This window comes from Rhinopithecus roxellana, chromosome 12 (genome assembly GCF_007565055.1).
Source record: "Rhinopithecus roxellana isolate Shanxi Qingling chromosome 12, ASM756505v1, whole genome shotgun sequence".
Lineage (NCBI taxonomy): Eukaryota > Metazoa > Chordata > Mammalia > Primates > Cercopithecidae > Rhinopithecus > Rhinopithecus roxellana.
The window spans coordinates 57,452,001-57,469,428 of record NC_044560.1 but is presented as its reverse complement, the minus strand read 5'-3'; positions in this window follow the sequence as shown (position 1 = coordinate 57,469,428).

Sequence of the window (17,428 nt, the reverse complement as noted above, 5' to 3'; positions counted from 1 at the left end):
TTGTGAAGTGGGTTTCTTGTAGGTAGCATATAGTTGGCTCTTTTTCTAAAATTTATTAAGTCATTCTATGTCTTTTATTTTTATTTTTTGAGAAAGAGTCTCACTCTTTCACACAGACTGGAGTGCAGTGACTTGATCTCAGCTCACTGCAACATACACCTCCTGGGCACAAGTGATCCTCCCACCTCAGCCTACAGAGTACCTGGGACTACAGGTGTGCACCACCATGCCCAACTAATTTTGTATTTTTAGTAGAGATGGGGTTTCACTATGTTGGCCAGACTGGTGTCAAACTCCTGATCTCAGATGATCTGCCTGCCTTGTCCTCCCAAAGTGCTGGGATTACATGCATGAGCCACCATGCCCGGTCATACATCTTTTAATTGTAGAATTTAGTTTGTGTTATTATGGATAGTTAAAGACTTGCTACTACCATTTTGTTACCTGTATTTTGGTTGTTTTAGAATTACTCTCCTCCTTTCTTTTTTTCTTACTGTATTCCTTAGTAAATAAGTGATTTTCTCTGGTAGTACGTTTCAATTTCCTGCTTTTTGTTTCTAATGTGTCTATTAAAGGTTTTTGCTTTGTGGTTACCATGGGACTTACAAAAAACATCTTATAGTTATTAGAAATTATTTTAAACTGATGGCAACTTTAATCACAAAGAAAAGAAACAAATAAGCAAAGAAAAAACTATAACACTCTGTACTTTAACTTCATTCCTCCACTTTTTAACTTTATGTTTTCTCAATTTATGTTTTTATACAGCGTATCTCAACAAATTGTTATAGTTATTATTTTTGATAGATTTGCTTTTCAGTCTTTATACTAAAGATCTGAGTGTTTTATACACCACAATTACAGTATTGGAGTATTTCAAATCTGTATATGTACTTACTTTTACCAGTGAATTTTATGCCTTCAGATTATTTCTTGCTACATGTAAGTGTCTATCTCTTTCAGAATAAAGAACTACCTTTACCATTTCTTGTAAGACAGGTCTGGTGGTGACGAATTCCCCTAGCTTTTGTTTGTCTGAGAAAGTCTTTATTTTTTCTTTATGTTTGAAGAATAACTTTGCTGGATACAGTATACTCAGTTGGAAGTTTTTCCCTTCAGCACTTCGGAGATGTCATTCCACTCTCCCCTGGCCTATAAAATTTCCACTGAGAAGTCTGTTGCCAGATGTATAGGAACTCCTTTATATGTTATTTGCTTCTTTTCTCTTGCTGTTTTAAGGATTTCTCTTTATCTTTGACCTTTGGGAGCTTGATTATTATATGCCTTAGGGTAGTCTTATTTGGGTTGAATCTTCTTTTTATTCTTTGACCCTCTTATACCTGGATATTTATATCTTTCTCTAGGTTGAAAGTTCTCTGTTACTATTTCTTTGAATAAACTTTCTACTATACTTTTTTCTACCTCTCTTTCCCTTCTGGCCTGGCCCAAAAGGCTGTATGGAGCAGTGGCTCAGAATCAGGGGCTTTGGGATTCTGCCCAATGCTGTGCTTGACTGTGACTGAGCTGGTACCTGGTAGCAAGACAAAATTTCCTGTACTCTTCCCTTTTCTTCCCCAGTTGGAAGGAGTGTCTCTCCATGCTGCATTGCCCAGAGTTGGGAGTGCTGGCAACACAGGCACTCCCATGGCTGCCAAAGCTGGTGTCATGCTGGGTTGCACCCCTAGCACACAGATTCTAAGACCAGTCTAGTACGAGAGCTTGCATGAAGATCTCAGTTACTATGGCCTGAATGCAGTTGAAATGTATCTGGGCACCAAGGGCACTTTAGGCAGCTGGTAGTGAAGCCAGTCAGGACCCAGTTTCCTCTTGCTAGACATCAGATTCCCCTCTGCCCCAGCGCTAGCCTAAATGCTCCCTTCCTGGGCACCTGAAGAATTCTTCCTGGTGCTCCATAGCTTTATTTATTTGTGTTTTAACTTTTATTTAGGTCAGGGTACATTTGCAGGGTTGTTATACAGGTACATTGTGTGTCATGGGGGATTGGTGAACAGATTATTTTGTCACCCAGGTAATAAGCATAGTACCTGAAGCTACATAACTTTTGTCATTAGTCATTTAAATCCCCAACTTCTAAGTTTATTTGACCCTCTATAAGATAACAGAAGCATTAGCTAATTTTGGAGAGCTTAGACTCCAGTTAAGATCTAGTTTAATCTTTTAATCTGGATTAATCTTTATTAGAGGGATATATGGCCAGATGACAAACCCAAATTTGAAAAGATTGGAGGCATTATAATTATTTGAGAAAGGCAAATTAAGGAGCTCAGAGGGCCTTATAGGAAAGAAGGCAGTTAAAAGAAGGGAACAGAAGAGTAAGGTGACCATTTTTAGCAGTCCAGTAATTTCAAGCAATAGAAAGGAAGGAGTATTGCAAATAGAAAGAGAAAGAATATTAATAATAGAATTGTCTTTTATTCTACCCTGATAGGAAAAGTTATTGGGGGAAGCTGCTTATACTGATGTAGTCTTTCTTTTTGCCCATGTATTATGGGGAAGCTGTCTGTGTCTGTAGAAGTCATCTCTTTCTGGAGGTCTTTTAATGGGCTTCAGGGTTAGATTTTCAATAGAACTGCAAGTTTAGTCTATGAGATTCTTTGCTCATTTACACCTAAAAGCATGAATCCACAGGCATATTCCTTTCATTTTAAAGATTTAAAAGTACCTTAATGATCTTTTTATCATGTTTTTAAGGCTTTTTTTTTTTTTTTTTGAGATGGAGTCTCGCTCTGTCGCCCAGGCTGGAGTGCAGTGGCATGATCTCGGCCCACTGCAAGCTCCACCTCCTGGGTTCATGCCATTCTCCTGCCTCAGTCTCCCAAGTAGCTGGGACTACAGGCACCCGCCACCACACCTGGCTAAGTTTTTTTGTATTTTTAGTAGAGACGGGGTTTCACCGTGGTTTCCATCTCCTGACCTTGTGATCCACCCACCTCGGCCTCCCAAAGTGCTGAGATTACAGGCATGAGCCACCATGCCCAGCCAAGGCTAACTTTTGTTGGTATCTTTCTATTGTACCCAACCTCCAGATTGTGTATCATCCAGGGTTGTGCTTGATCATGTGCTTGGAATGTGCAACATGCATCCATTGAGCATATGATTGTGCCTATGGTATTGGTTTTTGACAGCATCTGACAATTTAGAATGTATTTTCTTCTGAAACACTGAACAATTTTAATTTAAAATAATGTTAGTTTATTTTATCTTTCTAGAGCTTTAAGGATTATATAGACAAGTAAGTTTCTGTTTTAAAGTGAGAACCTTCTATCATTCCTTAAGTATTTTACCTGTAAAGTGAATTCCTTTGTTACCAGAGGTCATTTAATGTATTCCTCATGTGGGGCAAGTAAAACCTATAAATATTTTTATTGTAACAATTAAGGGCTTAATCATTTGGCAAAAGAAAATATAATTTAACCAGAAAATTATTGGTGAAACATCTAGATTTTCAATTTAGCACCTGAATGCTATCCTTTTCTAAACGGTTAACTAGTCCTTGAGTTAGTCAGAGCTTTATCCTACCTTTATAGTTGTTTTTTGGGTCACAGTTACAAATAAGGCAAGGCTTTGTTACTAGTTGAAAGTGCCAGGTAAAAACATATTCACCAATATTTTTGTAACATTTATTCCAATCTGTCCTGCCATTGTGGGTGCTTTCATGTGACATGAGAACAAAAGTTCTGACAATTGACCTTGGCACCATCAAGTTACCTTCTTTGAAATACTACAAGTCCAGCTTGCTATGCATGAGACAGGCCTGAAATAACCAATATCTTTTTCTCTTCTGTAGAGATAGAATAATTGTTATATTTGAATTAGTTCTTCTGAATTCTTTATATCAGACTGAGCAACTATCTTTTAGATGCTAATAGTGGTTAAATCAGTGTGGGCTGTTGATTTTGCAGAGTAATTGCTTAGATTATCTCCTTTAGCTTAAGAAATTATATGTGTGTTTCAGTCTTAATGACAGAGATTCCCTTCAGATGTTGGATTGGCTCGTATGAGTCATTGTTTTCTTTTTCTTTTTTAGTTTGAGTCTCACTCTGTCACCCAGGCTGAAGTGCCGTGGGGCGTTCTTGGCTCACTACAACCTCTGCCTCCTGGGTTCAAGTGATTCTCCTGCCTTAGCCTCCCAAGTAGCTGGAATTACAGGCATGTGCCACCACACCCAGCTAATTTTTGTATTTTTAGTAGTGATGAAGTTTCACCATGTTGACCAGACTGGTCTCAAACTCCTGACCTCTGGTGATCCACCCACCTCAGCCTCCCAAAGTGCTGGGATTACAGGCATGAGCCAGTGCTGCTCGGCCTGTTTTTCATTTTTGAATGAGTTTCTGAGTTTGTTTCAATGTCCTTTCATAATCATAAAAGACTTGAAGGCATGTTTATTTGCATAGATATTAACTATTAAACCTTTAACAAGCTGTCATGGTTCGAGCTATTAGCTCAGTCATCTGAGTAGAATGAGCTATGATATGAAGAGGAAGTTTCAATCACAGAATGGTCAGATGGCATAGCATATCCAGTATAACATATACTTTTATAAATTTTAAGTAATGAGCCATAAACAAAAATTTCATATCAGAATTGTCTAGGGGAATATAAAGAGAGTCAGGATATTTCATGCTTAGATTTTTGAATAACTGTTAGCATAGAATTTACTTTGTCAGGAAGGAAAAATAAGATTGTGGAATTTTTTGTTGTTGCTTTTGAGAGGCAGGGTCTCACTGTGTCTGCCAGGTTGGAGTATAGTGGTGTGATCATAGCTCACTGCAACTTCATACTCCTGGGCACAAGCCATCTTTCTGCCTCAGCCTTCTGAGTAGCCACCATTATACGTGTGTACCAACATGCTTGGCTAATTTGTAAAATTTTGTAGAGATGGGGTCTTGCTACGCTGCCCAGGCTGGTCTTGAACTCCTGGTCTCAAACAATCTGCCCACCTTGGCCTCCCAAAGTGTTGGGATTTTCAGTTGTGAACCACTGTGCCTGGCTGGTAGCTGGATTTAGATTGGAACAGAATTTGATAGTTATGATGTCAGCAGCAACAAATCCGAACAAGTCTGCAGCAACCTCAAATGTTGCCTTTTCGGAAGAAAGAATTTAACTGGGAGCATAAGGCAGAGTGAGAGACTGAGGCAAGTTTTAGAGCAGAAGTGAAAGTTTATGTAAAGTACATTTGGAAGAGGGCCAAGCAGGCAACTTGAGAGATTCAAGTGCAGTTTGTCCTTTGATTGGGGTTTTACATGTTGGTGTACATCCAGGGTCTTCTGTTCCTTATCCCCTGGTTCTTCCCTTGGGGTGGGCTGTCAACATGTGCAGTGGCCTGCCAGCACTTGGGAGGGGTCGCATGCACAGTGTGTTTACTGAAGTTGTGCACATGCTCATTTGAGGCATTTTTCTCTTACCAGTTGAATGTTCTAGAGGAAGGTTATCTACCAATTAAACTCCACCATTTTGCCTCTTAATGCGCATGCTTGAGCCTCCTTGCCCAACTCCTGAGATCTCACTGGGAAGCTGATCACCAGTTTCAGGTTTTTCTGTCTACTGGGAGTCTGCCTTTCCCTGGGGCTGGCTGTGACCGATTATTGTTTTAGAGAGATAGTTAACAACTGTCTCACCACAACCTGATGGTTGCCTGATGTTCCAGGTGTGTGTGTGTGTAGGGGGCCTCTCCTGCCCTGCTCAGGTCTGCCTAACTACTGTAACAAGGAGGGAAGCAGACAATCAAATAATTTTATAATCAGTAATGTGGCTATGTGGCTGGCCAAGAAGAGTTGAGTATTGTTTTGGAGTAAAAAGTATTCTACCACACAATGAACTCGTGAGTGAGAAGTAGACCTAGAACAATGCCTGTAGAGACTTCGACTAAATTAGCTGCCTCTGCTATAGTATATAAACAAGGCAGATAATCCTTAACTGCAGGGTCAAGAGAAATACTAAGAGAAGCGACGTGCTTGTTATGAGTTCCTCGTTTTTGAATGAGTGCCCCTAAAGTACAACCATGCTTTTAGGTACAGAATTTAGCATAGTTAGGAATACTCAAAGTCAGGGCTTATATGTTTAAGAATGGTAAATGATTTCCTGACATTTGGCTCCCAAGGAAAAGGTTCTAGGTCATTCAATTTATTTACTTAGAGCAGTTAAGCCAATTAAATTATGGTAAATATCAAAAATTGATTCATTTCAACATTCTGTTTTATATGGTGATGGAACAAATTTTTGTTTTATCAGTGGTCATCTGGGAAGTGTCAAAGTCAGTTTGGGTATAAAGGACATCTGAGCAGTTTTATTATTTTGAATTTGTGGCCTGAATTCGGTAAAAGAAATATCTAGGCTGGATGAAGTGCCTCACACCTATAATCCCAACGCTTCAGGAGGCTGCAGTGAGAGGATTGCTTGAGCCCAAGGGTTTGAGACCAGTCTTAACAAAAAATAAAAACATTAGCTGGGTGTGGTGGCACATGCCTCTGTTCCCAGTTACTTGGGAGGCTGCAATGGGAGGCTTGTTTGAGCCCAGGAGATCAAGGCTACAGTGAACTGTGATTGTGTCACTGCACCCCAGCCTGAAGATTTATCTGAGGAGCTGTCATTCTAATAAGACTTATATATAGGGCATATATGCCTAAAGGCAAGAAAAAATTAAACTTGGTTCAGAGCAGAAATTCTAAACTTTTTTTATCATGGACCCTGTGGCAGATTGATGAAGTCTATACCATTTCTAACAAAAATGTGTTTTAATGCTTAGACAAATGCATAGAATTTCAAAGTAAACTAATTATATTGAAATATTCTTCTGGAATTTGACAATTGTTTTATGTGTCATCTTGTGGCATTCTATGCCTTCCTGAAATAATGGTTTTCAGTTCTGATGATATTTACTTTTGCACAAAGTTACTTATAAAATTTGTAGTATTAAGAATAAGGACTCATGAACACCATTTGTACAACACATTGCATGTGCATGTTTTTGCTTAATAATACAAATGATGTTTAAAAAAAAGAGAAACTGGGAGGCTGGGAGGAGGGGTGAGGGAGGAGAAATCACCTATGGGTACAATGTACGCTAATGGGTGATGGTAAAACTAATAGCCCAGACTTCACCACTATCCAATATATCCATGTAACAAAGCTGTACTCATACCCCCTAAGGTATAAAAATAATAAAAAGAGAGAGAGAGAGAATACACAAGGCAATATAAAAGAAAGAATCTCTGCTGCTGAGCTAACACACAGGGGCGGATTGTTATTATAAATCAGACTTAAACAAGTAAGAGCTATTACCCAGTATCAAGACTTATTAAATATTTTCAAGGCTACAGGCAATCCAGAGGTTCAGAAGAAGCAGAGAGATTCTGAGGCATTGAGAGCAGGTCACTAGGTCCTTCCTTTTCACTACAGGCATACAGCTCTACTCCAGAATAGGTGGGATTCCTAAGTGAGGTTTGTGGGGTTTCTCAGGGATAGTGTTTTAATCATGAAGCATTCTATTTTATATCTTAGAGAGTTACATAGCTTATGAGACATTCTTCAAGAAGACATAGATCCTGATTCTATTTACTGAAGACCTTAGCCATGACCATTCTGCTAAAGATTTTTCAGAGATAAATTATCTTTCTTCTAGTGAACATTATTAGTCTATTTACCTGGAAATACAGTTGACAAAGAGGTTAGATCAGGTCTCCTGATTTTTTAATTTTTCCCAAGGATCCCCATTCCCTTTCCATTTCTTGAAGGAAGTGAATGGAAGGCAGACCAACCCTTTTAACACCTTTCTCCTACCTATTCACAGAACTTCAACACAGTACATGACTTGTATCACTGTCCAACCTGTTATCTATGTTTATTTTAAGTAATTAAATAGAAATAACACTTCAGGACTGACCTCAACTGTTAAATGTATTTAAACTTGTCTGGTCTATTCAAGTAGCCTTTACACCTATTTGTGTTTCAAAATGCCATGTTGCCTAAGGATTAAGATAAGATTTCTCATTTGAACTGCCCAGATTTGCAAAATACTAATGGAGAATGAAAATGATGCTTCTCCCTTTGTGTCATTAATCAACAAGCAATGATAAATAAGGATTTCTGGGTCATCATTGTAAAAACATGCAACATTACCATTTTGCTGCTGAACAAGTACCAGGCACAGAGTTAATTACCCAGTAGTTTCTCAGCTACGTCACAAGAGCATCTGTTGACAAAATGACTGCAGTCACATTTGGTATAGCTCGGGATCTAAAAACTATTGTAATTTCAAAATGACATAAATCTAAAATATATTACAATCTCTGCAACAGCTATATTATAAAATATCCATAATTCCCATATGAGACAAAATCGTAGGCAATACTAATATTATAGTAGTATTAATTTATTTGCTTGCCCATGCTCATAATCCAAGGACATGTTAAATTTTAGTCAGGATGTCAAAAAATATGTATATTTTTTTCCCATCAAAATTCAGGATTCCCTGAACTGTACCTTCAGATTTCTTAGAATCCCTGGTTTAGAGTGACAGGGATTGGGAGACACTATCCCAAAATATGGCACCTTGGCATTTGGAAAAAACATCAGAAGTATGAAGGCCACTCACACCTCTCCCTTCTTTCCTAAGGCAGGCCATACAATCTAGCAAGGTCACTCTCTGACCTTACCTTCTTTCTCCCCTGAAGACCATCATGTGCCAGGTGTTCTGCCCTATACCTGAAGGAAAGGAACATTATACAGAAACACTGAGAAGAGTCTGAGTAAACAGCCTTGCTAAGATATTTCTAGTTTATTATCATTAGATTATATTCTTTGCATTTTAATCATACTGCGTGACTGTTATATTAGTTCATTCTCATGCTGCTATAAAGAACTGTCCAAGACTGGGTAATTTATAAGGGGAAAAGTTTTAATTGACTCACAGTTCTGCATGGTTGTGGAAGGGGAAACAAACGCATCCTTCTTCACATGGTAGCAGAAAAGAGAAGTGCCAAGCAAAGCGGGAAAAAGCCCCTTAGAAAACCATCAGATCTCATGACAACTCATTCACTATTTAAAGAACAGAATGAGACTGTTCCCATGATCTAATTACTTCCCATGAGATCCCTTCCCCGACAAGTGGGAATTATAATTTGGATTACAATTCAAGATGAGATTTGGGTGGGGAAACAGAGCCAGACCATATCATTCCACCCCTGGCTCATCCCAAATCTTGTCTTTCTCACATTTCCAAACACAATTATGCCTTCCAAAAAGTTACCCAAAGACTTAACTCATTTTAACATGAACCCAAAAGTCCAAGTCCAAAGTCTCACCTGAGACAAGGCAAGTCTCTTCCACTTAGGAGCCTGTAAAATCAAAAGCAAGTTAGTTACTTCCAAGATACAATGGGGGTATGGGCATTGGGTAAATGCACCCATTCCAAAAGGGAGAAATTGGCCAAAGCAAAGGGGCTGTAGGCCTCACACAAGTCTGAAATCCAGTGGGATAGTCAAATCTTAAAGCTCCAAAATCATCTCCTTTGACTCCATGTCTCAAATCCAGGTCATGCTGATGCAAGAGGTGGGCTCCCATGGACGTGAGCAGCTCTGCCCCTGTGGCTTTGCATGGTACAGCCCCCATCTTGACTGCTTTCACGGGCTGGCACTGAGTATCTGTGACTTTTCCAGGTGCACAGTGCAAGCTGTCAGTGGATCTACCATTTTGGGGTCTGGAGGGTGGAGGCCCTCTTCTCACAGCTCCAGTAGCCAGTGCCCCCGTGGGGACTCTATGTTGGGGCTGTGACCCCACATTTCCCTTCTACAGTGCTGTAGCAGAGATTTTCCATGAGGGCTCTGCCCTGCAGCAAACTTCTGCCTGGACATCCAGGCATTTCCATACATCCTCTGAAATTTAGGTGAAGGTTCCCAAACCTCAATTCTTGACTTCTTTGTACCTGCAGGCCCAACACCACATTGTAAGTGGCCAAGGCTTGGGGCTTGAACCCTCTGAAGCAATGGCCTAAACTATACATTGGCCCCTTTTAGCCATGACTGAGACGCAGGGCCCCAAGTTCCAAGTCTGCACAAAGCAGCAAAGCCCTGAGCCTGGCCCATGAAACCATCTTTTCTGCCTAGGCCTCCAGGTCTGTGATGGCAGGGGCTACTGTGAAGACGTCTGACATGCCCTGGAGACATTTTCCCCATTGTCTGGGGGATTAACATTTGGCTCCTCATTACTTATGCAAATTTCTGCATCTGGCTTGAATTTCTCATCAGAAAATGTTTTTTTCTTTTCTTTTGCATTGCCAGGCGGCAAAATTTCCAAGCTTTTATGCTCTGTCACCTCTTGAACACTTTGCCACTTAGAAATTTCTTCTGCCAGCTACCCTAAATGATCTCTGTAAAGTTCAGCGTTCCACAGATATCTAGGGCATGAGCAAAATGCAGCCAGTCTCTTTGCTAAAACATAGCAAGAATGGCCTTTACTCCTTCAAATGGTGGCAGGAAGGAGAAGTGCCAAGCAAAAGGGGAAAAACCCCATTATAAAACCATCATATCTCATGAAAACTCTCACTATTATGAGAAGAACATGGGGGGACCACCCCCTTGTTCTAATTACCTCCCATGATGTCACTCCTGCAACATGTGGGGATTACAATTTGGATTACAATTTAAGACGAGATTTGGGTGGGGACACAGAGCCAGGCCATATCAACTGTCCATAGAAATACACAGGCTTCCCTATTTCTTTGGGCCTTCATTGCTGAAGGTTCTCATGTCACATTAAGACTTATATTGAATAAATTTGTCAGGCTTTCTTTTGTTGTTAGTTTGTATTTTGTTACAGGTGTAACAGCCATGAACCCTGTAATGGGTGAATAAATAAATCTTTTCTCCACTATAATAGTAAAAATATTAAAAGCAAATTAGAATAATTGTTAGAAACCTTAGTTTTTTCAGAGGTGATCTTTTGTTAAACAAGTCATTCAAGAGTATGACAAAGGTACTGCAACTATACTTATAGGCCAATTGTTTCTCTAAATAATCCCTTATTATTTATATCTTTTGTTTATTAATTTATTACACCTCTGTATGTATATTTTTAAATGTACATAAATGCATATATGGTTAAATGACAAATTTAAAACTCTTGACTGTAGCTTCAAAATACACTTGCCTTATTAATACGTAAAACAATGCATATGCTAAATTTATTTTACTATCTTAGTAAAATTTTACCAGTTCCCTTGATAGACAAGTGGATAAAATGTGCCCATTATCTTGCATATTTATCGCTTTATAATGAATATATCATTATTTTATTTACATCTTTTAACAAAAACAACTAACTAGTGAATGCACACAGTCATAGAACAATTAGGATGTAGATAACTGAGAACTGTCTTTCATAGACAAGTGTTTTAGCCCTGAATAAACTCCAGTGGAGGCTGCTAATGTTCTGTGAGCACCCTTCTATATCTTTTCTATGTTTTATAAAGTAGAAAAAATGACCCATGTATACTAACACGACTATTTTAGTCTGTTCTTATGCTGCTAATAAAGACATATCTAAGACTGGGTAATTTATAAAGGAAGGAGGTTTAATGGACTCACAGTTCCACATGGCTGGGGAGGCCTCACAATCACGGTGGAAGGCAAAGGAAAAACAAAAACATGTCTTACATGGCTGCAGGCCGGGGAGCGTGTGCAGGGGAATTGCCTTTTTATAAAACTATCAGATCTTGTGAGACTTAATTACTATCCTGAGAACAGCATGGGAAAAACCTGCCCCCTTGATTCAATTACCTCTCACTGAGCCCCTCCTATGACATGTGGTGATTATGGGAGCTATAATTCAAGATGACATTTGGGTGGGGACACAGCCAAACCAATGACTTAAAGGTATTTACACATCTTTTTTCTATCATGTTAACTAATGGACAATCTAGAATGTAAATGAATAAGATATATACATAATCATTAAGCGATATTTGCTTGTTTTTATATTCTGTATTTATGAATTTAGTTCTACTTAGAAAATATCCAGATAACCAAAGACTATTTTAATGAAATTAATTAGTTTAACAATAGTCTAGGGTCTTGAAGTCAGCCAGAGATTTTGGAAATTGTTTGAGATTGACCTTAAAGAGAAGCACAATCCTTATTGATCTTAAAACAGTTCATCAGAGAAATATGATATTTAAAATTTGATGTAGGTAGTATAAGTAGAGTTACTAGGTCTATATGATTTATGGTATTGGCTGAAGCTCACAAGAGAAAATCTTTCAAAAGATGGTTGAATGATAATTTTATAATTTTTAGCAGTTAATGGAAGTAAAAATCAATATAGAAAATCTAGCAAATCAGAATTAATTAGGTTTTTCATGAGAAAATAATACTCTAACATTGTTTACACTGTGATAAAATCAGGGGAAGACATATAGCTATTTTTAAAGCCAAATTACCAAACCAATTTAATTTGTCCAGTGATTCACCTTGATAGAAATATAAGCTAAACTTGTTTACAATTTTTTCTGTATTTGCCAAATATTAAAACTTTCCAATTTTCGTTTAAAAGTACTGTTCTCTTAGAATTCTCCCCTACCCCCACTGTTTTCCAAACTGGTAACTACTTATGTTTTTCTGCCTCTTATCTTGAGACTTTGCAACCAAGGCCATTAATTTAGTTTACAGTAAACTCTTCCTTCTCCTCCTCACACTTCTCCTTCTTCTTTTATTGAATTATGGCTTCAGCAAGCCTCTCAGTCTTTTATAAATGGTCAGCACACTTAAAACATTAGGATATAAATTTTTCTCTCTTCTTCCTGAAGATTATTGAATTTCTTATTTGTCTCTGTAGGTCAATCAGAATAGGAGTTCCTTTAACCTTAAGATACTTTATAATTAAATTAATTTTTTTTTCAGACATAGATACAAATCTTGACGAACACTTCACCCCTGCCTCCAGGATGAAAGGAGGAAACCTAGACATGAATGGGTTTGACCATCTCACAACTGCTTGCATGACAACCGCAATCGTGGCAGGTAAAAAGATTGCTATATCAACTCAAGAAAGCAATAGCCTCACTGTCTTTGTATTTTCAATTGCAACAACTTTGATATCAACAATGAACCAATGATATCTAAGAACAAAAGAGCATTTGCTAACAGTCATCATACTATCCAGTGATTATATAAGCGGAAACAAGCTGTCACAGACCTGTGTGTCAGCTAATATATGGAGAATGCTTTCTTCTGATGCTATTTATTTAGAGGCAGTTTTAATATAAATCATTTCAATTATATCTACATCAAATAAAATAAAAATGAGTGAAGCCCCCAGATTCTTCATTGGACCAGAAGATACAGAAATAAATCCTGGAAATTATTGACATTTCTTCCACCATGCAAATGAAGACAAGAGGGAGGAAGATGATTCTCCACTAGAAAGGCAGACTGTGGTTGGAATATGTTTCTTGGCAAAGAAATCCAAATCCAAACCAATGAAGGAAATTCTTGATTGGATCTCCTTATTTAAATATATCACCGTAGTAGTATTTGAAGAGGAGGTTATTTTGAGTGAACCAGTGGAAAACTGGGCTTTATGTGGTTGTCTTATTTCTTTCCATTCTAAAGGATTTCCACAGGACAAAGTGGTTGCCTATGAAAAACTCAGGAATCCATTTGTAATCAACGACTTGAATATGCAGTATCTCATACACGATAGGAGAGGAGTATATAGTATTCTTCAAGCTGAAGGTGTTTTACTTCCTTGTTATGCAATTTTGAACTGTGACCCAAATAATACCAAAGAATGTAAAAGGGGATGATCATGTAGAACTAAATAGGGAAGTTTTTCAAAAGCCATTTGTAGAAAAGCCAGTCAGTGCGGAAGATCACAATGTTTACATTTATTACCCAACTTCTGCTCGCAGTGGAAGTCAAAGACTCTTCAGAAAGATTGGCAGTAGAAGTAGTGTTTATTCTCCAGAAAATATTTACAAAAAACAGGCTCAGATATATATGAAGAGTTTTTGCCCACAGGCGGTACTGATGTTAAGGGATTCCTCATGTTTTGTACCATCAACATCTTTGGCAGTCTGAAGCCTATGGACTCTTTTTTAAGAGTAGTGTTCTTAAATGCTTGAAACATGTCAGATTGTGATGGAGACAAATTTTATTCAAATATAATAAAATATTTAAAAACCAAAAAAGAAGAAATAGACACAAATATGCCGTTTGTTTAGAAAATGTTTCATACTCAGCAGAAGTATCTTGTCATATCTCTGGGCAAGGAAAGAGCTCTGGGAGAGTCTAAAGTTGCCTTTTTTTGTATTTTATTATGTCCTTTTTGGGGAAGACTTGTTCAGATATGAGCAACTTATGGGTTCTACTGTGAGATTTTATAATACTTTGTCGTAGTTCACATGAAGTTCTTCCTCGCGTCTTCACTTGGCTCATTTGTGTATATTTCCATGGGACTTTTTTGTTTATGAATATTTTCCAAGAGGAAAGAATAAAAAATTCATGCACTGTGAATCCTTTCGTTTCCTCAGAAGGCCATGAAGCCCCAGACAAGCCAGAAGCAGTCATTCCAATTTTAAGGACATTTGAGCCTGCATACAATTGTAATACAAACCAAGCAAAGCTCTTTCAGAAAGCACAACTCTGCTTCATGATCCATGAAAAACTGGTTTCAATATTTGCATGCATTTTCTTCCTATGAAGATCTGTTTGAACTGGATATTTCTATAGCATGCACAAATGATAGATTGTTATGATCAATTAATATTCAAAAGTTCCCCCCAAAAAAGAGAATGAGAGGTAGAATCACTCACAGGTACAGAAAGAACTACCATTATAAACAGACTTATAAAGGCAAACTTCCTTCTGTGATGGCTTCCCAATGAATTACACTTCTGTGTCTCCATATGCTTGTGTAGGCCCTGTCACATTTACTCTGGGCTTGACCATTGACTTGCTCCAGCCAAGAAGATATCAGCAGATATACAGCAAGCAAAGGCTTGATAAGCATGTGTGCATTGGGGCTTGCTCTCTTGGAGCACTTCTGCCACCACGTGAAGAAGCCAGGATGAAAGACCTCAGAGAGAGAGACTCAGCTGGCCTAGCTGGTCCAACCATCCAAGCTGAGACCCTAGACATGTAAGAGAAGTTGTATGATAGCATCCAGCCCCAACTGAATACAGGATGACTGCAAATGCATGAGTTAGGCTTGGCAAGATCAGAAGAAGAAACTCAACAAAAATTTGGTGAAACTGTCGTTGTTTCAAGGCCCTGTGTTTTGGGGTGGTTTGCCACACAGTAACAAATACATTACATATCTTTATTTTCTAAGGAAAGTAAAAGTATTTTCCCCCTTTCAGTACAAAGACCTAAAAATAACTGACCAAAGCAATTTATAGATCATAAGACAAACAACATGAAGTTTCTTTCAATGGTTGGAAAAGTTAACAAATCAAGCAGATGTGACAAGGGCAATTCCTCAACCCCAACGCTAAGGCCAGCCAAATCTAACTACACCCTTATCTCATCATCTGGTTAAGAGATAACAGGATATATCAGAATTTCTACGACAGTCAGACAAAAAACTAAGACAAAGATAAAGGGCCAAGAAGATTCGCAGTTACCTATAACTTGTCAGAGACCATAGAAAACAATTTGCCAACATTACTTCAACTGCAGCTGTGAACAAAAGCACACATGACTAAGAGCCAGGTTCAGCATGTAAGAGCCCATGAGTTTGATCCCTGTATAATGGCATGCACTGGGGAAGTGAGCAAAGGCAAGACAGAACATGCTGGGTCTGGATCAAAAGCTTTTTCAGGCTGCATGCTTCTAAGGGCTCAGAGGCTTACTGGAATAACAGTCAAATAATAACTTAGAGGTATTTAGTTTGGCTAGAAATTCAGCTGAGTTTACTTACATGTGAGAGAGGTAGTATTTTCCCTGTATCAAGCATAGGTTGATTATCATGAAATAGAAGTAAGGAAGGCTTTATTAAAACAAGAACTATAGACTGGTAGTAGAACAATAATTTCATTTTGTTTTGTTTTAAATTGACAGATAAAATTATATGTGTTTATCACATACAGTATGATGTTTTGATGTATACATACACTGTGGATTCACCCAATCAAGCTGATTAACATATGCATTACCTCACTAATTATCATTTTGTGGTGAGAACACTTAACATCCACTATCTTAGCATTTTTCAAGAATACAGTATATTGTTATTAACTATAACCACATTGTATGATAGATCTCTTAAAGTTATTCCTTTCATCTAACTGAAATTGCATATCCTTTGACCAACATCTTTCCAACTCTCTTCCGCTCATCCACCTCAGCCCTTGGAAATCACTTAACTACTCTCCATTTATATGGATCAACTTGTTTAGATTCCACATACGTGTGAGATTATGGAATAATTGTGCTCCTGTGCCTGGCTTTTTTCACTTAACACAATGTCCTCCAGTTTCATTCATATTGTTGCAATTGGCAGAAGGTATCTGCAGTCTGATGTTTATTACAGCACTATTCACAACAGTCAAGCTATTGGAATGACTCTAAGTGTCTATCAACGAATGGATGGATAAAGAAAATGTGGGAGATATACATAGTGGAAAGCTATGTATAGTCATAAAAATAATGAGGTTTGTTTTTTTGTCCATGAGCAAGTTGATCAGCTGAAAACTACCAAGAAAGAAGGACAGTTTTCTTTGGAGCAGGCTCATAAGATTTATCTGAGAAAGCAAATTTAATATTAATGGGTCTCTTGAGAAACTTTATGATTTCAGCTGTGGAGTATATGTGATTGCTGTTTCTGTGTAACAGAGCCTGGGCTCTTTCCTTGGCTTTCCCACCTTAGTTAAACTCAGTCTGCACCACTTTCCTCACTATAAATACTCATGGGACAGTGCTGAAGTTTTCCTGATTCCTTGCAGGTTCTATTTCATTTTGTTTTGATATTAAGATCCTACAACTATAATACATATCAACAACTGTGTTTGTTATTATAAGAATAAATACACATCAGGTTTATAAAATAGCTGTTAGAACTAGATTCTACTTGCTATGTTAAATCATAGAAATGCTTCTATGCTTCACTTGTGTGGTTTTGGAGCAGTGATGACCATCAGAGTCACTATACTTGAAACATGAAACTTGCTTTAATCATACTATTAGCTTCTAATATTATAATAAGACAATAAATGATGTCATATTATTTAAATCTTTTTATTTTGTATCATATTTACTGCATAGGGATGCTGAGAGGATTAAAAGAGTTAATACAATAATTGCTATATAAGTGTTAGCTATTGTTACACAATTATAATAAATACTTTAAGAAGGAAGGTCAAGAGAATATACAATAATTTGGCAAAAGTATGTCAACTACATAGGTGGATTTATAA